The sequence below is a fragment of the Protopterus annectens genome, chromosome 10.part0, assembly GCF_019279795.1.
Source record: "Protopterus annectens isolate FY-2018-M chromosome 10.part0, PAN1.0, whole genome shotgun sequence".
NCBI lineage: Eukaryota > Metazoa > Chordata > Ceratodontiformes > Protopteridae > Protopterus > Protopterus annectens.
In genome coordinates, this window is record NC_056744.1 from 259,296,580 (window position 1) to 259,323,524 (window position 26,945).

Sequence of the window (26,945 nt, forward strand, 5' to 3'; positions counted from 1 at the left end):
AAGGTATTTGGAGCAAATAACTAGAAAGGGAAAGGTAATAGAATGGGAAGAGGCCAAGAATTTATTTGGACTGCAGAATAGAAATTGCCTTCAATATCAATGATTGATATGAGAGTATAGGCAAAGAAAAAGAAATAGGGGGTCCTAAATGAAAGACCAGTCCTGGTAGTTTTTTAGTAGAATCTAGAACAGAAGCTGCATTAAACAAGGAATAATTAGTAGAGCATATAAAATCATGCATGATAGCTATAAAAATAAATCCGAGCAGGTTAGAAAGAATTGGAAAGAGAGCTTGGATAAGCAATTCAGAAACAAACAATGGGAGGATATATGTATGTCTCCCAAATATGCAACAAAATCTAGAAGATTTATGATTTTTACTTGTAAATGTTTACATAGATATTTTTATACCTGAAGTAGACTACAGAGAATTTTTCCTCAGGTAGACAGCAAATGTTGCTGGTGTGACGAGGAAGAAAGAGATAATTGGAAACATGTTTTCTGGGAGTGTGCTGTGTTGGTGGACTTTACGGATTCTCTGCAGGATGCACTGTCAGAGAGGCTGGGTGGGCAGATTGGTCTGATGAGGGAGATGATTTTTCTAAGCTAGAATACATAAAAGGAATTGTCTAGACATGGTAAGGCCTTGCCCTGTCTAATTATGGTGACTGCCAAAAAAGCAATTGCTAGAAAATTAAAATCAAAATCTAAACCTCCTATATTAGAAGTAGTGAATATACGCAGTAACAGATATAAAATAACCGGAATTGAGATCTTTAGAAAAGGGTAGGAGCAAACTACATAGAAAAAAATGGGAGTTATGGGAACAATAATATACAGAGGAGGAATGAGGTTTAAAAGAAGGCAGGGCTTAAATTAGCTATGTAATGTTTGACTGAAAATGATTGGGTAGATTATAAGTGATGTACAATGCTTGCAACTCGGAGTGTGTAACTATGGTTTGGGATGTAAAATGCTTGCAACTAGGATTGTGTTGGTGTGGTTTGTTTTCGTTTATATAAATGTCTGATTGCTTATCTCATAAGTGATGGTTTAATAAAGGTGTTTCTTGTTTAAGAAAAGGGGCAGGAATTTAATAATTTATGTAATGTTACTAAGGTTATATGATATATAGCAATACATGTGATATTTAAAGTTTGTTAATGTTAAGTTAATACAATTTGATTACTTTTGTATAAATTTAAATTTACCTCTGTCACAAGGGATAATTCAATAAAGGTGTTTAAAAAAAGAAGATAGTTTTGTTTTTATAAATTAAAATATTAGTGCTGTAGTGCTCTGTGCAGGCAGGGTATAAGCTGTAGCAACTGTTTGCTAGGTTTGTAGCAAGCAGCTTGGTACAGTTTAAAAAGAAGATTTTTGTAATCTAAATAAAATCTCTGTGCAGGCAGGGTATAAACTATAGCAACTGCAATAGTTTGCTTCAGTTTAAAATAAGACATTTTTTAAACAAAATAAGCTGAAATTAGGTTGGAGCAGGGCACAGAAACAGGACCTGAATGGCTAGGACGGGGGGGGGGGGTGGGTGCATCTGGCTGTCTGGTTGGTTTGCCAGTAGAAGGAATGTTTTTTTTTTTTTACTTTAATGGAAGAGCTAGAGGCATGGGGCATACATCTTTTTTTTTGCTCTTCACTTGAAGAGCTGAGGAGTTATGACACTAGTACTGGCCCCCTAGGGTGCAGTTGTTTGAATCAGCTATGCTTCTGAACATATATATTTGAAAAGCACCCTGGAACACCACTAGAGGAAATCCTCTGGTTGCCTTTTACCTCTGCCTCAAAATCAGTAACTGCACTATCAAATTCTTTTCTGCTGCCAAGATCACTTACAGTCAACAAGACTCCTGCATCTCAGTGAGAAAACCCAAACCACCTGGCTCTTTGCTCCTGTGCCACAGCCTTGGCTGTGTCATTAGCCTTTTTAACCATATAACAGGACCTATATCTGATGGTGAAGTAGGACTTATGGCCCTGGCAACCCACAGCATTCACATCATCGACCACCTGCTGACTGACAGACATGGTCATGGAAGGGCTAGTCAACTAAATGAGAATATAGGAGCCATATCCCATGAAAACAGAGGGCATGGAGTATGACCTCATTCTCAACAAATGAGAATGTAGGTTTCCATGAGACTGACCCCTTTTTTCATAGTTTCATAGGTTGTTACTAGACTAACAACCACTGCAGCCCTTACAAGCCTAGCCACATACCACAAACCATTTGGGTCCTAAGTGTCATACATGGGGAGGAGCATTTTAGTAGACAAGTAGCTAAGGATTCATATAGGGGTGTTAGTTAGGATAATACATTTTTATTGATGGCTTCGGTCCATAAGAGACATGGGGGCCAGACCAGAAATAAATTTATGATTTTTTTCATCCAGTTTTCAAGGTTTTGTTTAAATAGGTTCAATAGGAATTATGTTTTACATGGATGGAAAGCCTATTCCACAGTGTGGGGATCCTTTGGGATACATATCTGTCTCTTCAGCAGATTCTGTTTATGTCATAAGTGAAGTTCATACATCTGGATCTAGTGCTTTACATGCTGTTTGTTTTATGTGTGTGCAATAGATCCATCAGGCCTGGGTCTGAGGAAGCCCTGTAAACCAGTCATGTGTCTGTGTTCAACCCACTTGCAAGATGTTTATCATGGGAGGGATCTACAATAGCTGCTAATTTAAAGTCATCTGCAAACTTGGTGAGTCAGAAGCCTTTAACTTTAGCCTTGACTTCTGATAATTTGATGGCAAATCTGAGCGGGCCGAGCACAGACTCCTTGGATACTCCACTACTGACTAGTCTCTTGGAGGAGGTGGTCTTACTGTTCCTGAATTTGTAGGTCCTGTTTGTGAACCACTCAGCAATTCAGTAAGTTTTGTAAGTGTTTGTGCCTAGCATAGAGAGCTTTCCAACAATTTCTGAGTAGGATATTGTATCAAATGCCTCAGCCAGGTCAAGATATGCAGTATGCAGTGTTTAACCCCAGTCCATTGCCTTGGATACCCACTCAAAGAAAGCTACCAGGTTAAGCAGACTTCCCTTAACAAAGCCAAATTGGGATGGGTCGACTGTCAGTAGGTTGCCAATGTTCTCATTTATCATTTCCATAATAATTCATTCCATGGCTTTGCATATTAGGCTTGTTAGACTGATGGGTCTGTAGTTCCCTGCATCTGGCCTTGTGACGGGGAATGACTGTTGCAGTCCTCCATTCACTTTGTGCATATCCTGAGTCAAGGCTGCAGTTGAAAAGTGCCTCAAGTGGTCCTGAAAGGCTGGAAAGGTCATGTTTTAGATTGTTCAAGATGCAACCAGAGATGTTGTCAGAAACCATGGAGGTCTTTTTTTGCCTTTAGCAAGTGCTGCTAAGACCTGGTTACTGCTGATAGCTGGGTGAAGTATGTTGGAAGGGATTTCACTTGGTGGAGCTAGGGAGTAGTGGAAGGTGAATTTTGAGCTGAATTTATCACCCTGATCAATGTAGGTGGTACTCTTCACCATCAGTTTAGTACACTGTTGTGTGTTACCTCTAATATTCTAGATGTCGCTAAAGAAAGCCTTCTGATTGTCCTTAGCCTGTGAGGCTATGCTGATTTCATAATTGGCCTTGCTGGACTTAATTAGACCTCTTAGTTTCTTGTTTAGTTGTATAAGAGAGCACTTGTCTTTAAGGGAATTGCTTTTCCTGAGTTTGGCCAATGAATTTTTTATTATATATCCTGCTCAGTTGAGTATCCCAGCAGTGGGTTTTTTATTTTTTTGGTTTATTTTTTGTAGGTACTGCAAATTTTATGCAGCCATTCTCATGTTTGTATCGTGACTCTGAATAATTCTGCAAAGGTAGCTGTGGTCTCTAGGCTGAGGAGAGCCTTGAATTTTGAAAAACTCACTTAATAGGATGTAGATTGCCTTTGAACAGTTCCTAACTGTTACAGGTTTACCTGGACTTACTGGGTTGATATTTACTTCAAATGAGGCTGATTTTTGATCTAACCTCACTAGTGATTATGTTACACAGGGGAAGGGGAACACTGTCACATGCTGATGAGTATCAGATCCAGTATGCCTGATCCTCTGATCGGATCATGCTCTATTTTTTCCAGGGAGTTTGAGATAATAAAGTCAAGGAGGCATTGTGCCTTTGAGACAGTATATGGTTCCCAGTCTATACAGAGGTAATTAAAAGTTCCACATGAATAGGTTGGTTGGATGGTGGTGCCCCATAGGTTTAGGTAAGAGATGTGAGACTCTATGGGTGTAGATGGTGACCTGTAGCTAGCCATGGTACTGTGAGGACCTTACTTATGGTGACTTTTACATGGATTAGCTCCACAGTATCATCCTGTTTAACAAACGTGGAGGTATATTTGTTGGTATCATAGATCAAAACACCTCCACCTTTGGCCCCAGTCTCTGCTGTTATTAGTCTAAATGTGTAGAAGGCTCAATACCCTTACACGTCTGGAGAACTTTCTATAGCTTTAAATCAAGTATTGGTCATGGCACAGATGCCTACGTTCTCTAGAGTAAACAGGGCTTAAAGGGTGAGGAGCTTTTTGTTTAGGTGCTGAGCACTGAGCAATAATAATACCTTAAGGCTGCGGTAGACTTTTCCACTATGGTGGTAGTTTTGTCTTTTTGACATTGCCTAAAAAGGCCCTAAGGAGTTGGATAACGTTTTAGCCAATATCCAAAAGCCTGGGGAGGGGCAGGTGCAACCCATCCTTGGCAAAGCAACATGGTGTTTTGACCATGTTCTCCCCACTGACATATATTGGATCCTCCTGGAGTAACACCAGAAATTAAGCCAGTTATTGAAATTAATATTTTATGTTCATGCTGTGGCATTGTCTTTGGTGAAGGTGGAATTCTGCTGAATGCAATACTCAAATCTTTCTGTGGCACAAATGTTGAGAGATCCGTTATGTCTCTTTTCATATAGTCCAGTGAGGTATGTCTCAGGTCATTTACACCCACATGGACTTTGCAGCCATATCCTTGTTGTGATAGAAAAAAGAAAATGTATATCAGATACAACACACAAGGGAGTGGGGAGTTACAGGCTAATCTAATACTGGGGAGCAACTACTCTTTACGCAGCATAACATAAGCCCTGTAATATCGCCATATGCCCACCCCACAGATAAATAAAATGTATGACTACAGAAATAAACAAAAAGATTTCTTGTCCATAGAAGAACAGGCAAATATACAAGTAAGAGGCATACAGAACAGCATAATCAGAAAACAGTTGCTTAAATGAAACAATTACAAGCATAAGCTTCTACAATTAAGACATGCCTGAACATCCTCAAAATGTTGCTTGAATAACTTTAAATAGATGTAAAGGATAACTGTTCATAGATTCAACACAAAACTATAACTTTGCAAGATCAAACAGCAGTCATTGCAAATAAAAAGAATTCAGAATGTTAACATGTGAGCAGTACCTCTAAGAACATTACATACCTTGACAGATTTCAGACAGTTTTACAAAACATATTGCAAATCCAAGTGTTGTGTTGTCAGCAATAGCTTGATTTGCATCATCTAGGCAACCAAGCAGTCTTCCGCAGCACAACACAAGTCCAATAGGAGTAGGGACACCTGTTATGGTGTAGATTAACCCATTAGATATGCTTAATATGTTAATTAAGTCTGACCTCACTGTAATTCCTGAATCACTCCATCTGCATGATGTGCAGGACAGGTAGACATTGTATTAGTACCTAAACAATGACATGCACTCACCTGTGCAGTACAAGAGCAAGTATTAAGGCCCTTGTCTAAGTAATGCATTGAAAGTGTAACCCATTGGCAGCTGTGCATGTCTAATTAAGCCTTTATCACTCCTGCTAACGGGAAGTACACTGAAATAGGTTTTGTCATACAGAAAAGCCTTACTGAGAAGGTTTCAGCACTGTCATAGGAGTGAATATTAAAACACACTTTAGTTACTATTTTGTAAGAAGGTTATGGGTCTCTGATGATAAAGTGCCTATAACTCATAGCAGATATACAACATGTAAATAGAGGAAAAAACACCTAATACACATGGCAAACTGTAACATATTCATGGTATTAAGGTATCACCATGAATTAATGCACACAGAGATAAATCAGACACTCTTCTCTTACAGATATTTGTAAGTTCCCGTGCTTTACTATCCTCAATTTTGAAAGATCAAATTTATACAAAATGGTACTGTGACATGACAAATGATAACTCTGTCATTACATGGGTGTAGAGCAGCCATCATGCAAATGTCAAGAAGTACAATGCTGAACAGCTGAGTCTGACTTCTCTAACTTTGCAAGTCTTTAGGTGGCACAAACTGGTAATCACATCAAGGTTTCATGGTAATATCATAGTTGCAGGATTCAAATATGGTGAATGTGGTATATCTATGAACGTATGCCCTTTTACTGCCAACATTTGTTTTGTATAATGCCACAAATTTAAGAAATCATCACATTGATTTATAAATGTTTGTGTAAACATACTGATGCTTAAGGAACATGTTCTCATGTTGAAACACAAGGAAGTTGAGGAAATATCAGAACTGTACATGTTAACTACGTGTTTCTTCTATTTCAGTAGCAGTAGCCTTTGGCTTTACTGGAAAACCTCACCCAGACTCTATCATAACTTGCTATGAGAGAAAGGTTAGTTTGTTTTTGCTTTCTTGTATTTTGCATTACTTTATTGCCTTCTTCATTTTTGTGTATTGTGATTTGTTTTTTTTTCCCCTTGTTTCACTTGCATTCTGCTTTTAAATGCATATTAAAACTAGGAAAGAGACCACAACTGTGACTCTTGTGATTCATACAGAATTTTTTCCCACCTTCAAACCCTGGTGCTGTTATGTTCCTAAACTCAACTGGATTTCTAGTGGCCTGCCCCTTCTGTTAATTTGACCATGTTTCTCCTGCTCTCTCCCCTTTCATTGGCTGTTGTAAGCAAAAAATTATCATTTTGTGAAATCATTCCACTTCAGCTATTTAAATGTATTGCCCATCCCACTGTATTCCATAGTACCAGAATACAAAGTGCCCACCCACTTTCAATCTATCTTCCTCTTTTAAAATTAGTAGATGTCCACTTAGTTAAAGGTTAAGTTACCCCCTTTCATATCTTACTGCTTAGTGCACATTACAGTGCTTAGGATATTATTCAGTTTTTTCCATCTTACCTTTATAATCTGCAACATCTATTACAAGATTACCAATTACTGGAGAGCCCACATTCTGCCTCTTGGTACTCATCTTGGGTTAGTGTTTCTCTTTTCTCCTGGTGAGAGAAGGAGCAAAGTGAAATTATTTCCTAGAAACTGCTGATCATCAGAAAATCTAATAACTGCTTTATAGGTGACAGCTTAGAATGTGTGCTTTTATTCTTTCCTTGTGAGAGAAAGAGCAGCGTGCATTTATTTCTGACTGTTTCTCATCGGGCAGTGAATGTCTGTGCTTTATTCGTCTGGTTGCTGTTCAAGGCATCTACCACGAAAAGGCTACAACAAGCCTACATTCCCTTGCATCATCTGGGAAGAGACTGTGGCTCACCAAACAGCTTGGGATTGGTGCTAATGTTTTTCTTCTGCTGAAAGAAGAAGCAAAAGAACATTGTATACCAGCAAAGTGAAGCTGTGGTGAGACCAGTACTAGTAATAGCCAGGCAGTAGCCATTCACTTGATCACCCCCCTAGCAAGCTAATTATTTGTTTTCACCAAGTACTGCTTGATATTTTTCTAACTTCAGAATATCTGCCTACGTACTTCATCCTTAAATTTTCAGTGTCTATGTATTAGTTTCCCCTCGAGTGTTTGGCAATGCCCTGTATAAACACAGATACCTTGAGTGCCATTTTTCCAGTAAAAGCACACTTGAAATGTCACCAATACCTAGTTGCATACAGGACAACTAGTTTTCAGTGACAAGCACTGTCCCCAGAGTTGCAAACTGGATATTCCTGACATTGCTTTATATTTTCACTCCTACTGTCTAATCAATAAAAAAGGGTATGTTGCCATGAATACGAACTTTCCCACTATCTCCATTATCAAGTTGGTAGATATGGGCATCTTGAAGCAATGGAGAAATTTCCTCATGTTTACTGACAAAGAATTAATTATGAAAAAAAATTATATGAAATGTGAGAGATGTATTTACACAATGTCACTTAGAGGCAAAGTTCTCACATAAAAGTAGTCCTAATGTCAATAAGGTTGTCAGTAGAACACACGCTGCACCCATTACACACAATTCAAAGCAAACATATAGAACCACATATGCTGAGGCACTTAAATGTAACCTTTCTAAACCCCAAAGACCTCCTAGGTGAAGTGCATATAACAAATACCATATGCAGCCCCAAATGCACTCTTGAAAACAACACCCACATCAGCACATACAGCCACATCTCATAGAGCCTCTACTTTTAAGCCCATAAAGCAAGCCACCACATAATCCAACATTTAGTCATTGGAGACTTCATTGTGAGACACATTGTCTCTCTCGCCAGGCTGAGTTAGGAGAAAGTCACAGTCACTTACTTAGGATCCACTACATTACACATGCACTCAGGTCATTGGACTACAAGTACCAGTATGACTCAGTTATAGTCCATGTGGGTGTAAATGACCTGAGTCATTCCTCCCAAGGCTATATTAAGAGATACATTATGAAGCTCTTGGAATATGTGCCCTAGGCTGGCATGAGCCTAGCACTGAGCACCATTTTACCTTCTCCAAGGATGATGCCAAAATATGATCTAAAGATGACTGAATTTAATAATTGGCTTAGATCCTGGTGTCATTCTAAGGGAGTGCAGTATTTCTGAGCATGGAAGGAGATGGTCAACAGACCATGCTGCTTTGCCAGTGATGGTCTGCACCTCTCCTCTCTAGGCTTTCGAATCTTAGCTAAAAACATTGTCTTCCCCCATAGTGTTTTTTTAGGCAATGCCAAACTGCAAGTACTCCTGACATAGCAAATCAAAACCAAGAAAATCTAAAGTTATTACTCCTCAATTCTTGAAGTCTAAACAAAAAACTCCACTCCCTAGAAACTCTCTTAACCCTAGAGAATGCTGACATCTGTGTAGTCACTGAGACATGGCTTAAAGCTGCAGAGAGCACACCAACAGGTCATGGTTATAATGCCTTCCAGACATTTAGACCAACTACTAGGGACTAAATGTGGAGGTGTCTCGATTTACAACAAAAATAAATATACTTCAAGGCTGGTCAAACAGGGCAATGCACTTGAGCTACTCCATGTTCAAATCACCATAGGCAAAATCCAATACCACTTCCTTGCAAGGTATAGGTCCCTGTCTATGACCCAGGAAACCCATACCATGTATTTAAACATATTCACCATCCAACCCAATACCATATTCATGGGCAACTTTAATTACCCCACTATTAACTCGGAGTCCTATATGACAGAAAACATACAGGCACAGGGACTCCTGAATTTTGTAAACACAACCCCCTGAACCAGATAGTCAGTACACCAACCAGGGATGCAACCGTACTGGATCTGGTCCTCATTAATATGGGAGAGTGCTGCACACTCCTTAGTGCAATGTCTTCCTTGGTAAGATCAGACCATAAAATGGTCTCCTTTGAAGTAAAATAAAATCTGGATCCCCAGCTAACCCTGGAATATTCAGGAGCACTGCTGCCTATGCAGAACTGTTCACAGAAACCCTATATAAGCATGTTAATAGCTGCATAGAGGCAGCCATACCCAACAGAAAGAAGTGCAGAATTAATTCAAGAAACAAGCCACTCTGGTAGAATCAGAAGGAAGAAAATCATGACAAAAATTAGGAGTTGCACCATCCTGCAGGATCAAAGCACTCTCATCAAACTAAACAAACAACTCAGAGGACAAATTAATTCCACCAAAGCCAAATTTGAGGTAAATTTGACCTCCCAGGCCAAGGACAATCACATGGCATTCTTTAGCTATGTCTGCAACCTCAAAGGCAATACACAATTCTGTGCAAAGCTTATTGTAAACGGAGTCACCTATACTGAGCCAGAAGATATAGCAAGCCAACTGGCCAACAAATTCAGCTCCAAGTTTACCCCTAGCTCACCCTCAACCTTCTGTCAGGAAATACCATCAACTATAACTCTCCCTGCTATCACTAGGGAACAGATCCTTAATGCTCCCTCTAAGAGCAAGAGCACTGCATCAGTGGGCCCAAGCAATATTCCAGGATGCATTCTAAATAGTATGATACATGATCTATCATGCCCTCTAGAATTGCTTTTTAACTGCAGCCTCCAAACAGACTTTGTGCCTCATGAATGGAGAACAGCAACAGTCATTTTTCTGCACAAAGGCGGGCCATCTACAGACCCTGGAAACTGCAAACCCTTAAGTCTCACTATCCTTATATGTAAAGTCACGAAAATAATTCTCATGGAGGTTAACAATAGAGATATAGTAAGCTCCAGACACTGGGTCCGACCCAGTTAGGTGTCTTCAAGGGCAGATCATGCCTACTCAACCTGATGGACTTCTTTGAAAAGGCACCAAAGCAATGGATGAGGGAAAATGGTTCACACTGCCTACCTTGACATGGCCAATGGATTTGACACAATACCCACCCAGGCATTGTTGACAAACTCAATAGGTTAGGCACAAACCCATATGTCACCAAATGGATAGCCAACTGGCTCACAGACAGGACCCAGGAAGTTAGAATTGAGGAGTCCACCTCTACAAAAAGGCCAGTCACAATTGGAGTTCCTCACGGATTGGTCCTTGGACTGCTCCTTCTTGGCATTTATTTCTCTGAAGTCAAGGCAAATGTCAATGGTCTCTGGCTGACTAAATTTCCAGATGAATGCAAATTAGGAGCTGTCATTGAATCCCACATTGACACAAATGTTCTCTACCAAGGGCTGACACAGACAAACAACTGGTGTCAGAAACATGGACTAAAACTAAATGCGAAGAAATGCATTATGGTTTCTTTCAGGAATTCATTCACCCCTGGTAACTATCATATTGACAACACATCCCTTAGAGTTGACCCAGTACATAGGGACATACATAGACAATAATCTAGCCATTGACCATCATGTGTGTACATCATGTGTCTACAGTAGTGACACTACACTGTAGTGCACAACTTATAAACAAAAGTATGGCATCTAATTCCAAGGAAGTCATTGTTCCACTAGATATCGCATTCATCAAACCTATCATTGAGTAAAATGCCCCTTTTAGTATGTACCTATCCAGGCATATCCAACAAATGGAACTTTCACAGAGATTCCTCACTAAAAGAATACAGAGCATAAGTAAAATGTCGTATGCAGACCACCTCAAGGCCCTATCTCTGCATTCTGCCTCATACATGCTGTTGAGGGGAGATCTATGCCTGCAAACAGGGCATTGTCAATCCTCACTCTAATCGACCTCTTGCATATCCACAAAACAAATACAACCAGAATTACCCATTCTAAATACTTAAACATTGCCTGTGATCTATTAATAGGACCTGCTGGAGAGACAGGTATGTATCCCAGAGATTACCCCATCTCTGGAACAGGATCCCCATCCATTTGAAGCAGAGTTCCTCCCTAACCCGATTCAAATGTAACTTGGACACTTGGATGGGGAACAGGAAATACATCCCTGGCTTGGTACCTATGTCTCTAATGGATACAGGCAACCTGTAAATGGTTCATCTCCCATGCCCTTGTTTGTAAATGTTTCACCTCCCTAGCCCCTGCTTACACTTATCAAGGGAACCAAAACTTGGCAGAGATTTAGGATTCATGGTTAGACTTAAAAACCCCTTTGTGGTGATTAGCCTAGTAAACACCTATTAACCTATGAACTAAATAAATTCTCTTTTTTATTTTTAATGTCTTTGGCTGCATCCTTTGACTGATGGTTGGCATTTGCACATTGGGGTCCATCAGCAATAACCTTTGCTTAATGACAGTTCACTTCCTATGCCAACAACTCAGAATTTAATTTCACATGCACAAAGACTTAGCTGTTAGTCATGTAAATGATAATGGTGGTGTTGCATTTCAACCTGCACAATGGACATTACTGAATGCAGAAAATGCAGCTGTTATTTTATTTATTTATTTTTATTTATTATTTTGTTGACCGGGAATGTCCGACTAGGTTCCACAGAGCCTGTTTTCAGCGGAGGCCCGGGGAGAAATGCTCCAGATGCATGTCTTTGAAATGTGGGAGGAAACCGGAGTACCCGGAGGAAACCCACGCGAACACAGGGAGAACATGCAAACTCCACACAGAAGGCACCCCAGCCGAGAATCGAACCGGAAAACCTCTTGCTGTGAGGTGACAATGTTAACCGCTGCACCACTGTGCCGCCCAACTTTTTAACTTTTTCACTGGTTCAGTGTGGTAGTGATGTGCATCCTGACTAACAGTACTAGTACTGATATATGCTATGGAGAGTATAACTTAAACTCTGTATGGCCCCTTCCTCAATATGTGTTATAACAAAGAGCATCATGATGTCAATGACAACAGGTCATCAAACAAAGTCAACAATTCTAAAATTGTTTCTTAGTCATTGCATGACAGTTGCAGGACTGTCTGTAGAGAAATGGCACTTTACCATCTGTCACTCAAATAAGCTTGGCTTCAGCACCCTTAATTTACCATTGAATATGCAACAAAAAGCAATGCAATTGAAACTTGTCTGTGGGAATACATAGTTGCTTTAAAATATTCAATAAAGGAACACCTCAAAGTTTAACAGTTACAGAGTTTTCTGTAGTAAGTCTATATAAAGTCATGTTCAAAACTGCACACCTTACCTTATACCTCTGGAATGTCAGTTCTGTGGCAGTAACAGCTAATATATAGAATACAGAAAATCACATTCATTTTTGTGATGTGTTTGATTCCAAGGTGCTCCTCACACTTATTTGCTTTTTATGTACCAGCAGGGCATTGTATAATACTCAAACAAAATTTGCATAAGAACAGCCATGAATAACAACAACATAATGGAGATATTCATGTCATATTTGTGTGTGACAATGTTCACGTTATGAATGCTATCAACCATCACACAGTACATGCCCGGAAGTGACAATATAGCATTTGAAAATGTAACTGAGATAGCAATATTAACCAGCAGTTGCCGGAGTTGGTGTGGTGCATTTGTATCTACAAAGATCAACTGACATGGTCAAGTCTTACTGCCATGTTTATCACCTAAAGTGCATTTCATTGCATTCCATTTCTGTGGTATTATGTCTCTCAAATGTGGTTGCATAGTTTATCTGTTGTTGTTGTGCAAAGGCTAGTACTTGCAAGACGTGAACTGGATGCCAATTTCATGCCATTTTTCCCAAGATGTTTTGAGAAGACAAGAGAGGAGATGGTGAGGGCAGTGATCCATATAGAGCATAGAGTTGGTGTTATGACAAGTCCAATAATTTTATAGTACTCTTTCTTAAGTGTTATAGCTGATGGCTGCTGCAGGATAACTATATCAGGTCACATTACAAGGTTGACACTTAGAATAGCTTAACCAAGGCTGTTAACAGTGAAACTGACATCCCACAGATAGGCGTACAATGCCATCACCATTATAGTGACTTAAAAAGATGACAGCAGGACCTCCTTCTTTAGAATATTGCTAGAGCCACAATCAACCTCAGTAGACTAAGTATAGTAATGCATAACCAGGTAATACAATATCATGAATTGCCAACATAATCATAATTGATTTTTGTCTGTTATGTGTACCTTCTGTAGAGATTGGAGGAAATAGAGAGGCACATCAGGAAAGACTACAGCACTTTAGAGAGGCCTAGGGTAAGTATGGGTCAGGTATGACAGATATCCATTTCACAACAGCAATGACTGCTAAAAATATTTGATCATTTCTCTGGACATCAATCCATAATTGCTTGGTACTGTAATGCATGATTATGCATATTCTACATATATAAATCATAGCTACCTGGACAAATAGCTGTTGTGACATTGCATTCACCAATGTTTGAGTAAACATAGATGCCTGTGGGTTCAAATCCAAACAGCAGCAATTAGTCATTATTAGTTAATATTTATTATGCTACAATAACTAACTTAGAATAACATTTTACTCATTTCACATAGCTCATTTTATGAGCTATAATGCATAAAACAGATGTCCAGTAGTCACACTATGTGGATAATGTATACAATATAAAGAAGATTAAGCTTGACTTTAAATCATGTGTGGTTTTGCATCCATATGTGCATGTGAGAAATTTAAATTCTACCACCCTATCTATCTCTGTTTTTTTTTTTTTTTTAGCTGAAATGGCATTTTTTACTATAATTCCTGCTGTAACATGGCAACCAGCATTGGGAGCTGCACTGGTCACAAGGGCTCAAACTGTCATTCCTCCATAGGTGGCTGCAGCACCACCACCACATGCAACACAACACTTCTGGGTCACAACATAGCAGCGTTGCCTCTACAACTCCTACATTACCTACACCACCTGCATCATGCAGCTCTGCCCTGTGAGCTGGTGCACTTGTACCCATCAGGAGCAGTTCTAGTGGGGTTGGCAATTATGTCACCTGACAAGAGCTGACAGAACTGGTGGAGGAAATCATGAAGAAGGGCCTATGTGCTTATATCGGCTTAATGGAATGAATCCTGCAGTAAATTTTATTTTATTTTTATTTATTTTATTTTATTTTATTTTACATTTGTTTACGGGAAAAGTTTGACTGGGCAGGTACTAATTTTCAGGGGATGACCAGGGATAAAAGCTCAACACAGAACAAAAACTGTGATATAAGTTTGCAACAATATATACAGTAACAGATGTGAGTAGATGCAGCTACAGATGCAGTTCTTAGTGTATAAAATACAATAACTGAGACTTACAGATAAAAAATTTCAACTGAAGTATCATGTATAAAAACATAGGGAACATTTCAAGTTGAAGCATTTCTAGGTAGTAACTATACTAATGCACACTTTGATTAGACTTAGTACTAATGTTGTGACTTCCTGGTATTCTAATTGGGACACAGTAGAGTGAAGAGAAGGGGAAATTGTTAGCCTGGGGTGTAACATGGGTATAACCACATGGTAGCTATGTGATTTTTGAGAAGTTTTTTTAAAAAAGTTGTGATTAGGAGTGTTTTCATTGCCAGGAGGAAGAGCATTCCAGGCTTTTGCAACATATGAGGAGTAAAGGGAATCACCGGCAATGTTGGTGGATTTGGTAATTTGTAGGAGTGATTTATTAGTTGAACGGAGAGGACAATTGTTGGAGTAGGGTAGTATAATGTGTGATGGGGCAGGAGTTTTATCTGGCAGGTACAATAGTTTATAGGTAGTGTTTAACTGGTTATAATTCAATAGCTGAGGGAGTTCTAACCAGGACAGATTTTTTTAAGGCAAGACAGTGGTGGGTTCTATGTGTGGAGTCAGTTGCAAAATTTGCTATTTTGTTGTAGTATGTTTAAGTCAGATTTTTTTTTAGATTAGTTAGAATGGGGGAGCTGTAAAGAAGTGTCGACAGAAGGTGTGTTCTAGCAATGGTTATTCAGGTGGAAGCAGTAAGGAAACTTTTGTTCCTGTAAAGCATTCCCATTTTTTTGTGGGTTTTCTTAATTGTCTGTGCTATGTGGAGGGCAAAGGTGAACTTGTTATCAATTGCTATACCAAGTAGCTTAACCTGAGATTTGGGAGTAATGATTGTATTGCTACTGGTGGTGATATGGAAAGTGGGTGAAGGGTTTGAGGGATGAGAGGGGTGGAATATCATGAGTTTGGTTTTACTGGGATTCAGTATTAGCTGTGAATTGGCTAACCAGATTTCTATTTCACTAAAGGACTTTTGTGTTGTATCTTGGAGCTGTTGCATAGTTTTGTCTATGCATATAACTGTTGCATCATTTGCATATTGGATTATGGAGGCTTTGGAGGTGGCAGCATATAGGTCATTGGTGAATATACTGAAGAGAAGAGGTCCAGGTATGGATCCTTGCAAGACTTAATTAGGAGGAGTAGGGGGGATAGGTCCTGTTGCCACTTTACAGCTTGTTGGCAGCTGGTTAGGTAGCTTTGCAACCAGGCAAGAGTTGGGGGACTAAAGTTAAGGTTGGATAGTATGTTCACAGCTTATGGTGGAAACAGCATCAAAGGCCTTGGGCATATCAAGGAAGACTGATGGCACTAGATTCCCTTCATTTCTAAATTTATTGACAGTGCTGGTGAAACTGAGGAAGGCAGTTGTGGTGTTATGATGGGGCCTAAAACCATGTTGGGATATAGCAAGTCAGTTGTTAGTGGTGAGATACTGTAGAAGCTGTCAATATACGCATTGTTCTAGTAGCTTAGAGAGTGGCGGGAAAAAGGAAATTGGTCTATAATTTGATAGTTCAGTTGAATTACATCTTTTATTTAGGGGTATTATGCATCCTGTTGTCCAGTTAAATGGGATGTACTGTTCTGAGATGAATCGATTAATGACACTGGATAGGATGCTGCTTTTGCTGTTATTTTTAGGAATTCAGCTGGTAAGCTGTCTGCTGCTAATGTGGTGGGCTTGAGTTTGGTTAGTAGTGTTTGGTGCTTGTGGGGATGGGTTGGATTGAGAAAGCATGCTTGTAACTGTTAGTTAGTCTAGGTACTGTTGGGAGGGTCGATTAAGGTGTTATTGCTTAGAGGGTTATTTTTGGTTAGGGATAGTATACTTTCTGCAAAGTAGTTATTAAATACTTCAGCAGTAGTGCCTATATTCTCTGTTAAGTTAGGAGGAGGGGTTGAGGTTTAGCCAGGATGAAGAATATTTTTATAGTACTCCATAATTTTTGAGGATTTTTTTCACGTCTACTTTGTAATGTTGTATAGTAATTTTTTTATCTAGTTTAACTTGCTGTTTTACCTTGTTCCTGATTTGTTGATAGGCGGTTCGATCTATATGGGTCTTGGTAGTTAGCTATGACTTCCACATTTTGTCCTTTTGTTTAAGGTGGTTCCTGGTATTAGTAGTTAGCCAAGGTGGGTAGTATTCTTCAGTGCATACAGTCTTAGCTGGGAATATACTGTTCAGGATATTAAGAAAATTATTATTAAAATATTCCAAATATGCCATCTAGAAGCAGACTTTTGAGTCGAGACAAAGTGTTAGTGCATTTATTAGATTTTGGGGGTTGATTTTTTTTTTATTGCAAATTTGTCAATAAGTAGTATTCCTAGGGAGATTAGTATGGTATCTAAGGAGATAGCTTGGTAGGTGGTCATTGAGACTGTCTGGTAGACAGCCAGCAATTTCGTAAAAGGAGGGTTTATTTATTAAGGTCCAGTCTAGTATAGTTTCCCTGCTGGATTTTTTTATCAGATCTGGTTGGATGTTGGATAAGTTATAAATAAATAGGCAAATTGCTGTGCAATCCAACATTGCCCTAGGTGTTTAAGACAGGAAACAGTAATGACAGTTCAGAAAGTAAGGACTAAATTCCCACTGTTTTCATGCTCAACAGGGATCAGCCTCTAAAGTTCCATGCCTACTGACCTGTCATGGTGCCCCTGACCTCTTGTGTCCATCACCATCCCTGTCTTTCTTGTATGTTCTGTATGTTTTCACCTGATACTTAACCTATCCTACAAACTCACCACTCCTATTCCTGTCTTCCCAACATTCTTCTCTCTCCAAACAAATAGATTTTGTAACTTTGACAATTAAGACAACCTGGACAGATAACAATTGTTGGAGTGTATTGACCATCAAAATTAAGTGCAGATGACCTAGTGGAATTTATATATTCCTTGCACGAAACACATGAGAGAAAAATGATAGTGGGTAGAGTCTTAAGTTTACCAGAAGCAGACTAGAATAATATTGACGTCCAGAAGGCTGAAGCTGAGCAAAAAACAATTTTAATAATAGTAGTAAATGTGCATAGAACAAACTGGATACTCTACATATAGAATTGTTAGAGCATGATTACAGAATAGGGGTCATTGAGAAGGCTATCAATGAGGCCAGATCTGCTACTGGGAATGAGATTAGACCCTATTTCTCTGAACCCCTGGACCAACGAGCTAAGGAGACACATTCACCTGAAGGCAATGCCAGTAGGGTGATCTTAACATACTCAAGTAATATTAATGTCATTTGTGATGTGGTGAAAAAGAATTGTCCAATACTTATGACGGACCCAAGTGTAAGTAATGTAATCAGGCCCTATCCATGATTCTCTTTTAAAAATAATAAAATGTTGAAATAACATTTATGCTATAGACAAATGATATAGATAGGGTACAGTCTGAAAGGAGAGGCACGCATGCCTGTAGATCATGTAGTGCCTGCAAGCATGTGTGGACAGTTACCTCTATTACGCATCTTAGAACCATGAAAAAGATTGAATTTAATTTTTATGCTGACTGCATCGATAAGAACATAGTTTACTGGGCACAGTGCACTGTATGTGAAGGGCTTTACATTGGGAAACCAATTGAACACTGAAGGAAAGAGTGATTGAGCACAATAATGATAAACGCAATAGGAAAGAAAGCAACGCGTTAGCCAAACATGTGATGGAAACTGATGACACCCATCCATTTAAATTTCTGATTTTACATAAAGTAGGCACTAATATAAGAGGAGGTGATATAGCTAATGAAACAGAATATATAGAGGTAAGATGGATCCTTGACCTGAGGGCTACTGTGTACCTGGGTCTAAATAATGCTGTGTCTTTTAAAACCTGTTCTGAAGAAGAGAGGCTTGCATCATTAATTGGCATCATGTGACTTGACATCTTTTAATGGTATGGCTGGTTATCTGTATATAAGGTTTTAAAGTATGTTACTTTTTATGGTCTGAAAAAGTGGGTAAGCCAGGAAAGCGCTCACCAGTTCATTCTATGCACATTTACTACTATTGTTAAAATTGGTTTTTACTCATCTTCAGCCTTCTGGACATCTGTTTTTGGAACATTACTGTGTTTGGACTTAGTCTGTGTTCCTACTGAGCTTTTGTTATAACCTTATAGAATAATATTGATTCAACATTAATAAGGAAAATATTTACTGTATAATGTTCGGGAACAACAATTGCTTCAGATTAAAAAAAAAAAGACTACCAGGTAAAGGAACTTTAATGGATGTTGTTTGTGTTCAAAGGAAATGGCTGTTACTTTCTGTTAAGTTTTACCATCACTTATGTGCAGTGACCATGGAGTTATAAAAGTTAATTTGGTCCTAGATAATTCTGACACACTGGACTAAACTAATACGCAAAAGTTTAATAACAGATTATACAAAACAGTCACTAAATAAAACTAACCACACTGATACATTCAGTGGAAAGACTGCAGAAAAAATGTTGCAGGTTTTGAAAAATAAATTGTTTGTAAAAAAATTAAAAAAACATCAGCTGCTGGGCATATAAGTTGAGGAGGCTCTAGTAATATAACCGTAATATAATAAGTGACAAAAATATATAATAAATGGAGATAAGGTTGAACTATAACTATGAAAATTGAAATAAACAAGCTAGATAGACAAATTAAATGTAGTGTGAGGCAAGATCAAGAAAAAAGATGTTGAACATAATAGGAAATCATTTTATTGATACATAACGTGGTATCAGTAAAGCTCCTACAAACTGATAATTTGTGTATTGAATTTTTAATTTTTTTCTCAAACAAAACAGATTAAAGATATATTTACAAAATCTTATGCAAAACAGTTTGAGTCTACAAAGGGGGTGATACATTGTCTTAGAAATCTCCAGGTAACTTCAGATACTGAAATTAAATAACATTATATTGAAAAGAATCATGCAAACTGAACCCAAAGAAAGTACTGTGAGGAGGCCGAATTAGTACTAACAACTGGAGGAAACTTCAGCATGAATTTACAGTACTATTATATCTGATATTCAAATAGGTTATTTACATATAGGGAAACTACTCAAAATTGAAGACATGCTCTTGCAAAAACTATGTTAAGGGGGGAAGGGAATAAGGCAATCCCAGAGGCATACAGACCCACAAGTTTCCCTTCTTGTGAAAAATAATTAAGCTTATTTTGGGTAATGAACTGGAAAGGTTGGGACTTGGAACCATATATCATCATCATGCATATGTTGAAAATCGATCTATTACCACTTGCAACGTGCTGAACTATAACAATATAATAACAGCTATAAATGTAAAATTGTGCTATGGTGTAACTTACTTAACTTCATCCTTTGATATGGCCATACACAAAACACTAATCAATGAATTAGAATAACTAGGTGTTGATGTAGTATTATAAGGTGCATATCTGCTTAGATTACAGATAGGACATGACAGGTATCACGCAGAAATATTTTAGCTGAAATTCTAGGTTAGTCAGGTGACCCACAAGGCTGTGTCCTAGATCCATTTTGATTAGGTTGTATCTTCTAGATTTTTCCTTTTTATCTGAGGCATTTGACAGATTTCATGCTAATGACCTGAAAATAGGTAACAGATAGTGCATGTCTGCAAAAGAACTTGACTACATTGACTATTTGGGCATATGAAAATAATATGCTGGTAAAGACATCAAAATCTAAGTAGACACGATTTGGGAAAGAGACTAAAGAGCAAATATTTAATACAGCATACAGCATACAGTGCTTGAAGCTGTACTTTCATTTAAAGTTCTGGCTATATAGGTAGATATGTTTTTGAGTTTTTCTAATCATATCAACAAATTGCTAGTGAAAGTTATAAAATTCTCAGGAAAATAGCAGCTGCCACCACTAAGAAAATTATGTTTTAATCAGGCAAAACAATAAAAACAAGGCATAAAACGAGAGAAAAACTCTGGCAAAAAAACTGTGATGAGCGCTTTTAGGCAATGTCCTTCATCAGATAAACCACTCACTTCAAAAACACTCATTTAAAGGGAATAACAACCAATCAGTGCTCAGTAATTAACCTGCATTTTTTTAGGGCAGGTTTTAATGGGATGAAATCATTAAGTCCTGGATACCTAAGTTATAAAATTAGAGCCTGTATAAAAGGCTTTATAAAGCTGAGGAAATCAGAAGTGATTAAATCATTGTTTGTAAGTTACATTAGTCCCAAGCCAGAGTATGGAATAGCAATATGGAAACCTTATAAGAAAATAAGCATGAATAATTCAGAAAGACCACAGTGGAAATATACAAAGGCATCCATGGATGTAAAAATGTTAGCTATTATGAATAATTTCAGACTTTATTCATGTATATATCTAGATATCTCATTTAGGAAAAAAAAAAAACATCATTGGGAATGTTTGGGTTTATCACAAAGTAGTAGTGAATTATCAAAACAACCTAGGTAGATGAATATATAGGAGAAGAGAGATATATTAATTTGTTCTCTGAGAGATTAGCTGATGCATGGAATAGACTAACAAATTATATCAAAGCAAGCACTAGTTTAGATATTTATAAGAATAACTTGGTCACAGTATATGTAGGAATGACTGTTTGGCTATATTGACAGGATAGATGGGCATTGCTGGCCCTGATTGAAATATTTTAATGCATGTATGTATGCACATACACACACACATATGTGTATGTGTATGTCTATCTATAGATTGATATAGAGAAATAGATATCTATATCTTCTTCTTCTTTCGGCTTTTCCCGGTTAGAGGTCGCCACAGCGGAACTCCAGTCCGCTAATGATTGGCAGTAGATTTTTTATGGGTGCCGAGGTGCCAGCTCGATGCCCAACCTTCAGCGAAGGCCCACCCATTCTATGTATGTCTTTCGAATGCCACTCAACCGCGGGGAGAACATGCAACTCCACACAGAAGGCGTTCCAGCCGAGAATCGAGACAGATATCTTTATCTAATCTATCTGAATATCTATATCTATGTGCTTATATATATATATATATATATATATATATATATATATATATATATATATATATATATATGTGTGTGTGTGTGTGTGTGTGTGTGTGTGTGTGTGTGTGTGTGTGTGTGTGTGTGTGTGTGTGTGTGTGTGTGTGTGTGTGTGTGTGTGTGTGTGTGTGTGTGTGTGTGTGTGTGTGTGTGTGTGTGTGTGTGTGTGTGTGTCTGTGTGTATTGAGCAATTGGGCACTGTATAATTTCCCACTCAGTGCTCTTAATGATTTGTTTTCTGAATCCCAGCAATTGTGTTTTTCCTCAAAGTTTCATCACATAATCTGTTTGTGTTTAATAAATGTCTCCAAAATCTTTTTTTTTTTTTCTACTACAGAAGATTAGATTTCATACTTTTTTACAACACTGTCCACACCACATGCAGAAATTATTACCTCCTTTTTTCTTGTGGTATCAAGCAAAGTACAAATAGCAGACAACTGCCGGTGTCTTTGCACACAGTTACTTTGGCAGTATACTCATGTACTGAGTCAGTTTTAATGGCTCCTTCCCTGTAGTAGAATAAGTGTACCTTTTACACTGGGTTGTTTTTGGTTTCAATAAATAAAATGATTTAATTATGGATGAGATGTTAATATATTTTATGATGGTGGGATAGTCTTAATATGCAAGAAGACATTTAAATTAGTAAAGGACATATAACTCAGAGTCAGGGCTCCTTAAATATTTATAAATTTCATGTTGTAATCTAACATGACTCTGAGCTTTATTGGAATGCAATGCACTGATAGCCGTAAGAGGTGTTGCCCTGTTAAATAGATGTTGTTTAATATGAAGTGTTAGTGTCCAGATATGTAGCTGCACCTGCTGCAGCCATTTGTCAATCTGGTGTTGGACATATACGTACTGGCTATATAAGGTCATCTTCATTTTGTTCTGAAGTCCGCTAAGTAAAATGTAATGGCTTATATAGTCTCGCTTAGAGTTTCATAATAAGTAGGTGAAGTGCACGAGATTACTTTTATTCTCCATTCTAGGCCTTCAGTCAGTTTCTTCTGGGAAAGATGGTAGAATGTGGCAATGAAATGCTTTTCTTTCAGAGTTCAGGATATATGTGCATCTTACATTCTAAAACAGTCACTTCTGCGTTTGTGTCCTTAACTGGCCAAGACAGCCTGCAGAGAGTGGAAACTGCATGAAATTCATCAGGCGAGACTTACAACACTGATTTGGTCCAAGCACTTAATTAGCACAGAAATACGATTTTATTTTATTTGGTCTTATATCAAATAGTGCAAACGTAATGCCTTTTCTATTAGCTTTGAAAAATTAATCAAGTACTGTAAGCAGGAGCTCAGGGAAACCATGCAGAAACACACAGAGAGATGCCAGCGTCAAGCACAGAGAAGGGGAACTAGCATCTGGGGAGGTAAGTAGAAAGAAACAGAATTATTATATGTGGGGAGGGGCAAATTGGCAAATGTATACATTTAAAGTAGAACTACAACCAAGTTGTTCCTGTGAAAGCAAATACATATTTATTTAAACCATACCATGGTCTAGCGTGGAATAATGGTTATGTAAAATTTTTCTTTTGATTCTGATGTTGTCCAAAGGTTTGAAAAATCAAGGTTATTACAAAAAGTATGGAAAATCTTTTTTAAGGTTTAAGTTTACAGGAATTCTTAAACAGGCACCTTCAGGTGTGGTTGTCAAATCACAAATCAAAATGCACTGCAGATATAACTTTTTACACATAATCTAAGGGCAGTATTCACAGTCCACAGCTTCGTATTTTCATAGCGCTGATGAACAAAGAGCGGAGCTGCATGGATATGCAAACCCCAGATTATCAGCATGCATATGAAGATGCAAAGGCATTGCTGTAATAATGCTCCCTCTATTGCAAACATGTGACATGCTTAATGTATAAGCGATACGTGGACAGCTACTATGCTGTTAATGAGTTTTCACGTATGCGTATGAGTTTGGTTCATAGCTATGAATCTATAATGTGCTCATTTGCACACTAAGCATGTAAATATCCCTGAGCATACATCAGTAAGCAGCACTTTTCATAGAGAATACGGAAATGCAAGGGGAGCTGAATTAGTTTCATAGGTTCATAGGTTCACAGGTAGGTACTTGGCTATCTGCCCAAAGGCATTTATAAGCCTAGCCGGAATGTGTTGGCTTTCACTGCCCCCTTAGATTAGTTCCCTGTGCCTCTGTCCAGCAGAGCCACTGAAGTGATCCTCGGGGTAAACATTCTGTTTCCCATCCACTCGTCAAGGTTTCTCTTGAAGAGTGTTAGTGAGGACCTCTGCCTAATGTTGATTGGAATCTTGTTCCAGAGCATGGGAAATCTCTGGGACAGGAATTTATCCCTCCAGCATGTCCTATTTATTGTTGTGGTGAGGTTTAGATCCCTAGAGCATGTGACTCGATGGGATATGGTTTTCTTTAGGTGGAGCATGTCCATCAATTTTGGGTTGGACACGGCCTTGTATGTCAGGCAGAGATCACCTGTGAGTAGGCGGTATGCAACCGAGTACAGCTGGAGTTTTTTCAGTCGAGTTGCATAGGGCATCTGTTTAAAGCCAGTGATCCTCTCAGTGAGGTACTTCTGTGGTCTTTCCAGCTGTTGCAGGTGTCTTGTAAGGTACATCCCAAGTGGGGCGTTGTACTCTAAGATGGGTCTGATGAGTGATGAGTAGAGGTGCACAATGACCTCTTTTCATCTGGATGCAGAGCCTTTTGTGATTAGGTGGGCCACATAGAAGGATTTTCTAACCACTTTGGCAATGTGATTATCCAAGGAGAGATTACTATCTACTTGGGTCCCCAGATCCCTTATTGCATCTTCCGTATTTAGGGGCTACCACCATCAATCGGTGCTTGTGCATATCTGGCCAGTTTTACAGAAGTAGTCATTTGGGTTAATGTTTCCCTTTTTTGCTTTGTGCATACCTAGATATTTTACTGAATGAGGTCACTTAGGTGTATGTTTCATTTCAGTGCTTGTGCATACCTTGCCATTTTACTGAAGGGGTCCCTTGGGTGAGTGTTTCATTTTGGTGCTTGTATATACTAGGAAATGTTACTGAAGGTGTCACTGGGGAGATGTTTTATTTTGGTACTTGTGCATACCTTCACATACTCCTGAAGGGTTTGTTTGGGGAAATAATTAATTTGTGTGTCAGGAAAGTGATTTTGCATACATGGTCAGACTGCTTAAGTGATCACTGAGCAAAATAATTTATTGTTATTTTAGTGCTTGTGCACACTTAATACAAACTAGTGAAGGGTTTTTTGAGGGAAATGATTCATCTGTGTGTCAGAGAAGTGCTTGTGCATACTTGGACAAACAAGCTCATGGATTGCAACTCCAATATTAAAGGCAAAGCATCATTTTTAACTACAATTGTGCATACCACATGGATGACGGACTATGAATTGCAAAACCACCTCACTAGCACACCATGTTTTTCAGTATTTTTCATCTTCATCTCATTATTTTTAAGGCCTTTTGCATTACTATAAATGGCCTCTATGAATCTCGCCTTTGCTTCCCTTATTCATAAGTAACAGGAAAATGGACTATATCACTTAATCAAAAACCCAGATGATTGAACCACTATTCATCAAACCCTTTACATCAAAACTTCAAACCATTGAATGAACTTTTAATCAAAATATTTCCCAGGACAAAATAACGCTCAGCCAAGCTAGCAACCGTCAACAAAATAATAACATTTAGAAACCACCCAGGTTGTGGGCTATGCCACCACATCTCACAATGTGGGAGGCTGCATCCCCCCAACTAAATATACCAACTCTGAGCTGGCACTTCAGTGGGGAAAAGGGCAAATTCCAGATGGTGGCCAACCGTTGTTTTGCCCTGGGAAAAATTTTGATTAAAAGTCCATTCGATGGTTTGAGTTTTCGATGTAAAGGGTTCGATGAAAGGTTGTTCGATCATTTGGGTTTTCAATTAAGTGATATATAGACCACAGGAACATCCCTGTCATACTTTTGCACGCTACTATGACTACCAGCCTATGGGCTCTAGCAATTTCTAATATGGGAACTTACCTGAAAGCCATGAATAATGTGCACAGACTGTACCTAAACAAAACTCTGCATATTCTGAAACAGGATACATCAGTTCACACTCTGATAGCCCTACACATCCGCAGACACACCCACACAGAGCTTACTACTTACATTACATTATGTGTGCTAACAGACTTCCTCATGCCAAATTAACACTTTTTCGATTCACTCCCCTGTGACCTTTTCCAGTAAGAACGGTGCAGCTCTACAGACAAAAGCCTTCTTACTGCTAGAGCTAATTGCTGTCATGTAACATAGTGAGCCCTCTGGCTATAAACCTGGTTGTGTAGTCCATTTAGTGTTTCTGAAGTCTTACCAATGTTTCTGAAGTTTCAATGACATGTTCACTAAAATATAAATATTGCAACTCAACTTAAGTCATTTCAACAGTTTATATGTTGAAATTTAACATATGCTTTTATGATGTCCCTTATGACTACAGGCAGCAGCATATTCACATATTATTCAGAAGCTGGTTCCGTAAGACAAAAAATAAATGATGTTTTTAAGGTAGAGAATGCATTTTGAGTTATAACTAAAAATGCATCTGCCACATTCTCACACAGAATGAAATAATTAGCTTCTAAGTTTTATGTAAACCTGTTGTAATTGTCAGTGATTTATGTCTGAATTTCCTAAATGGAATGGAGCATCATAACTTTGACTGTTTGCTGTAATTATACCACAAATGTAAACATGATCTCCTACCCAAGTGATGATTTTCCGAAGGTCTGCTTTATATTTTTAATGTATAGACTGTATACGTGTTGTCCTGCTAGGAAATTTGCAGAAAGCTAATTAACTGAACTAGTTTATTACTTTTGGATTTCCACTCATCATCAAAGAACCCCAAATTGTATTCATCTGTGGCAAATTAAAAGACATCAAAGCTGTTAGGAACAAACCATCTGAGTCTT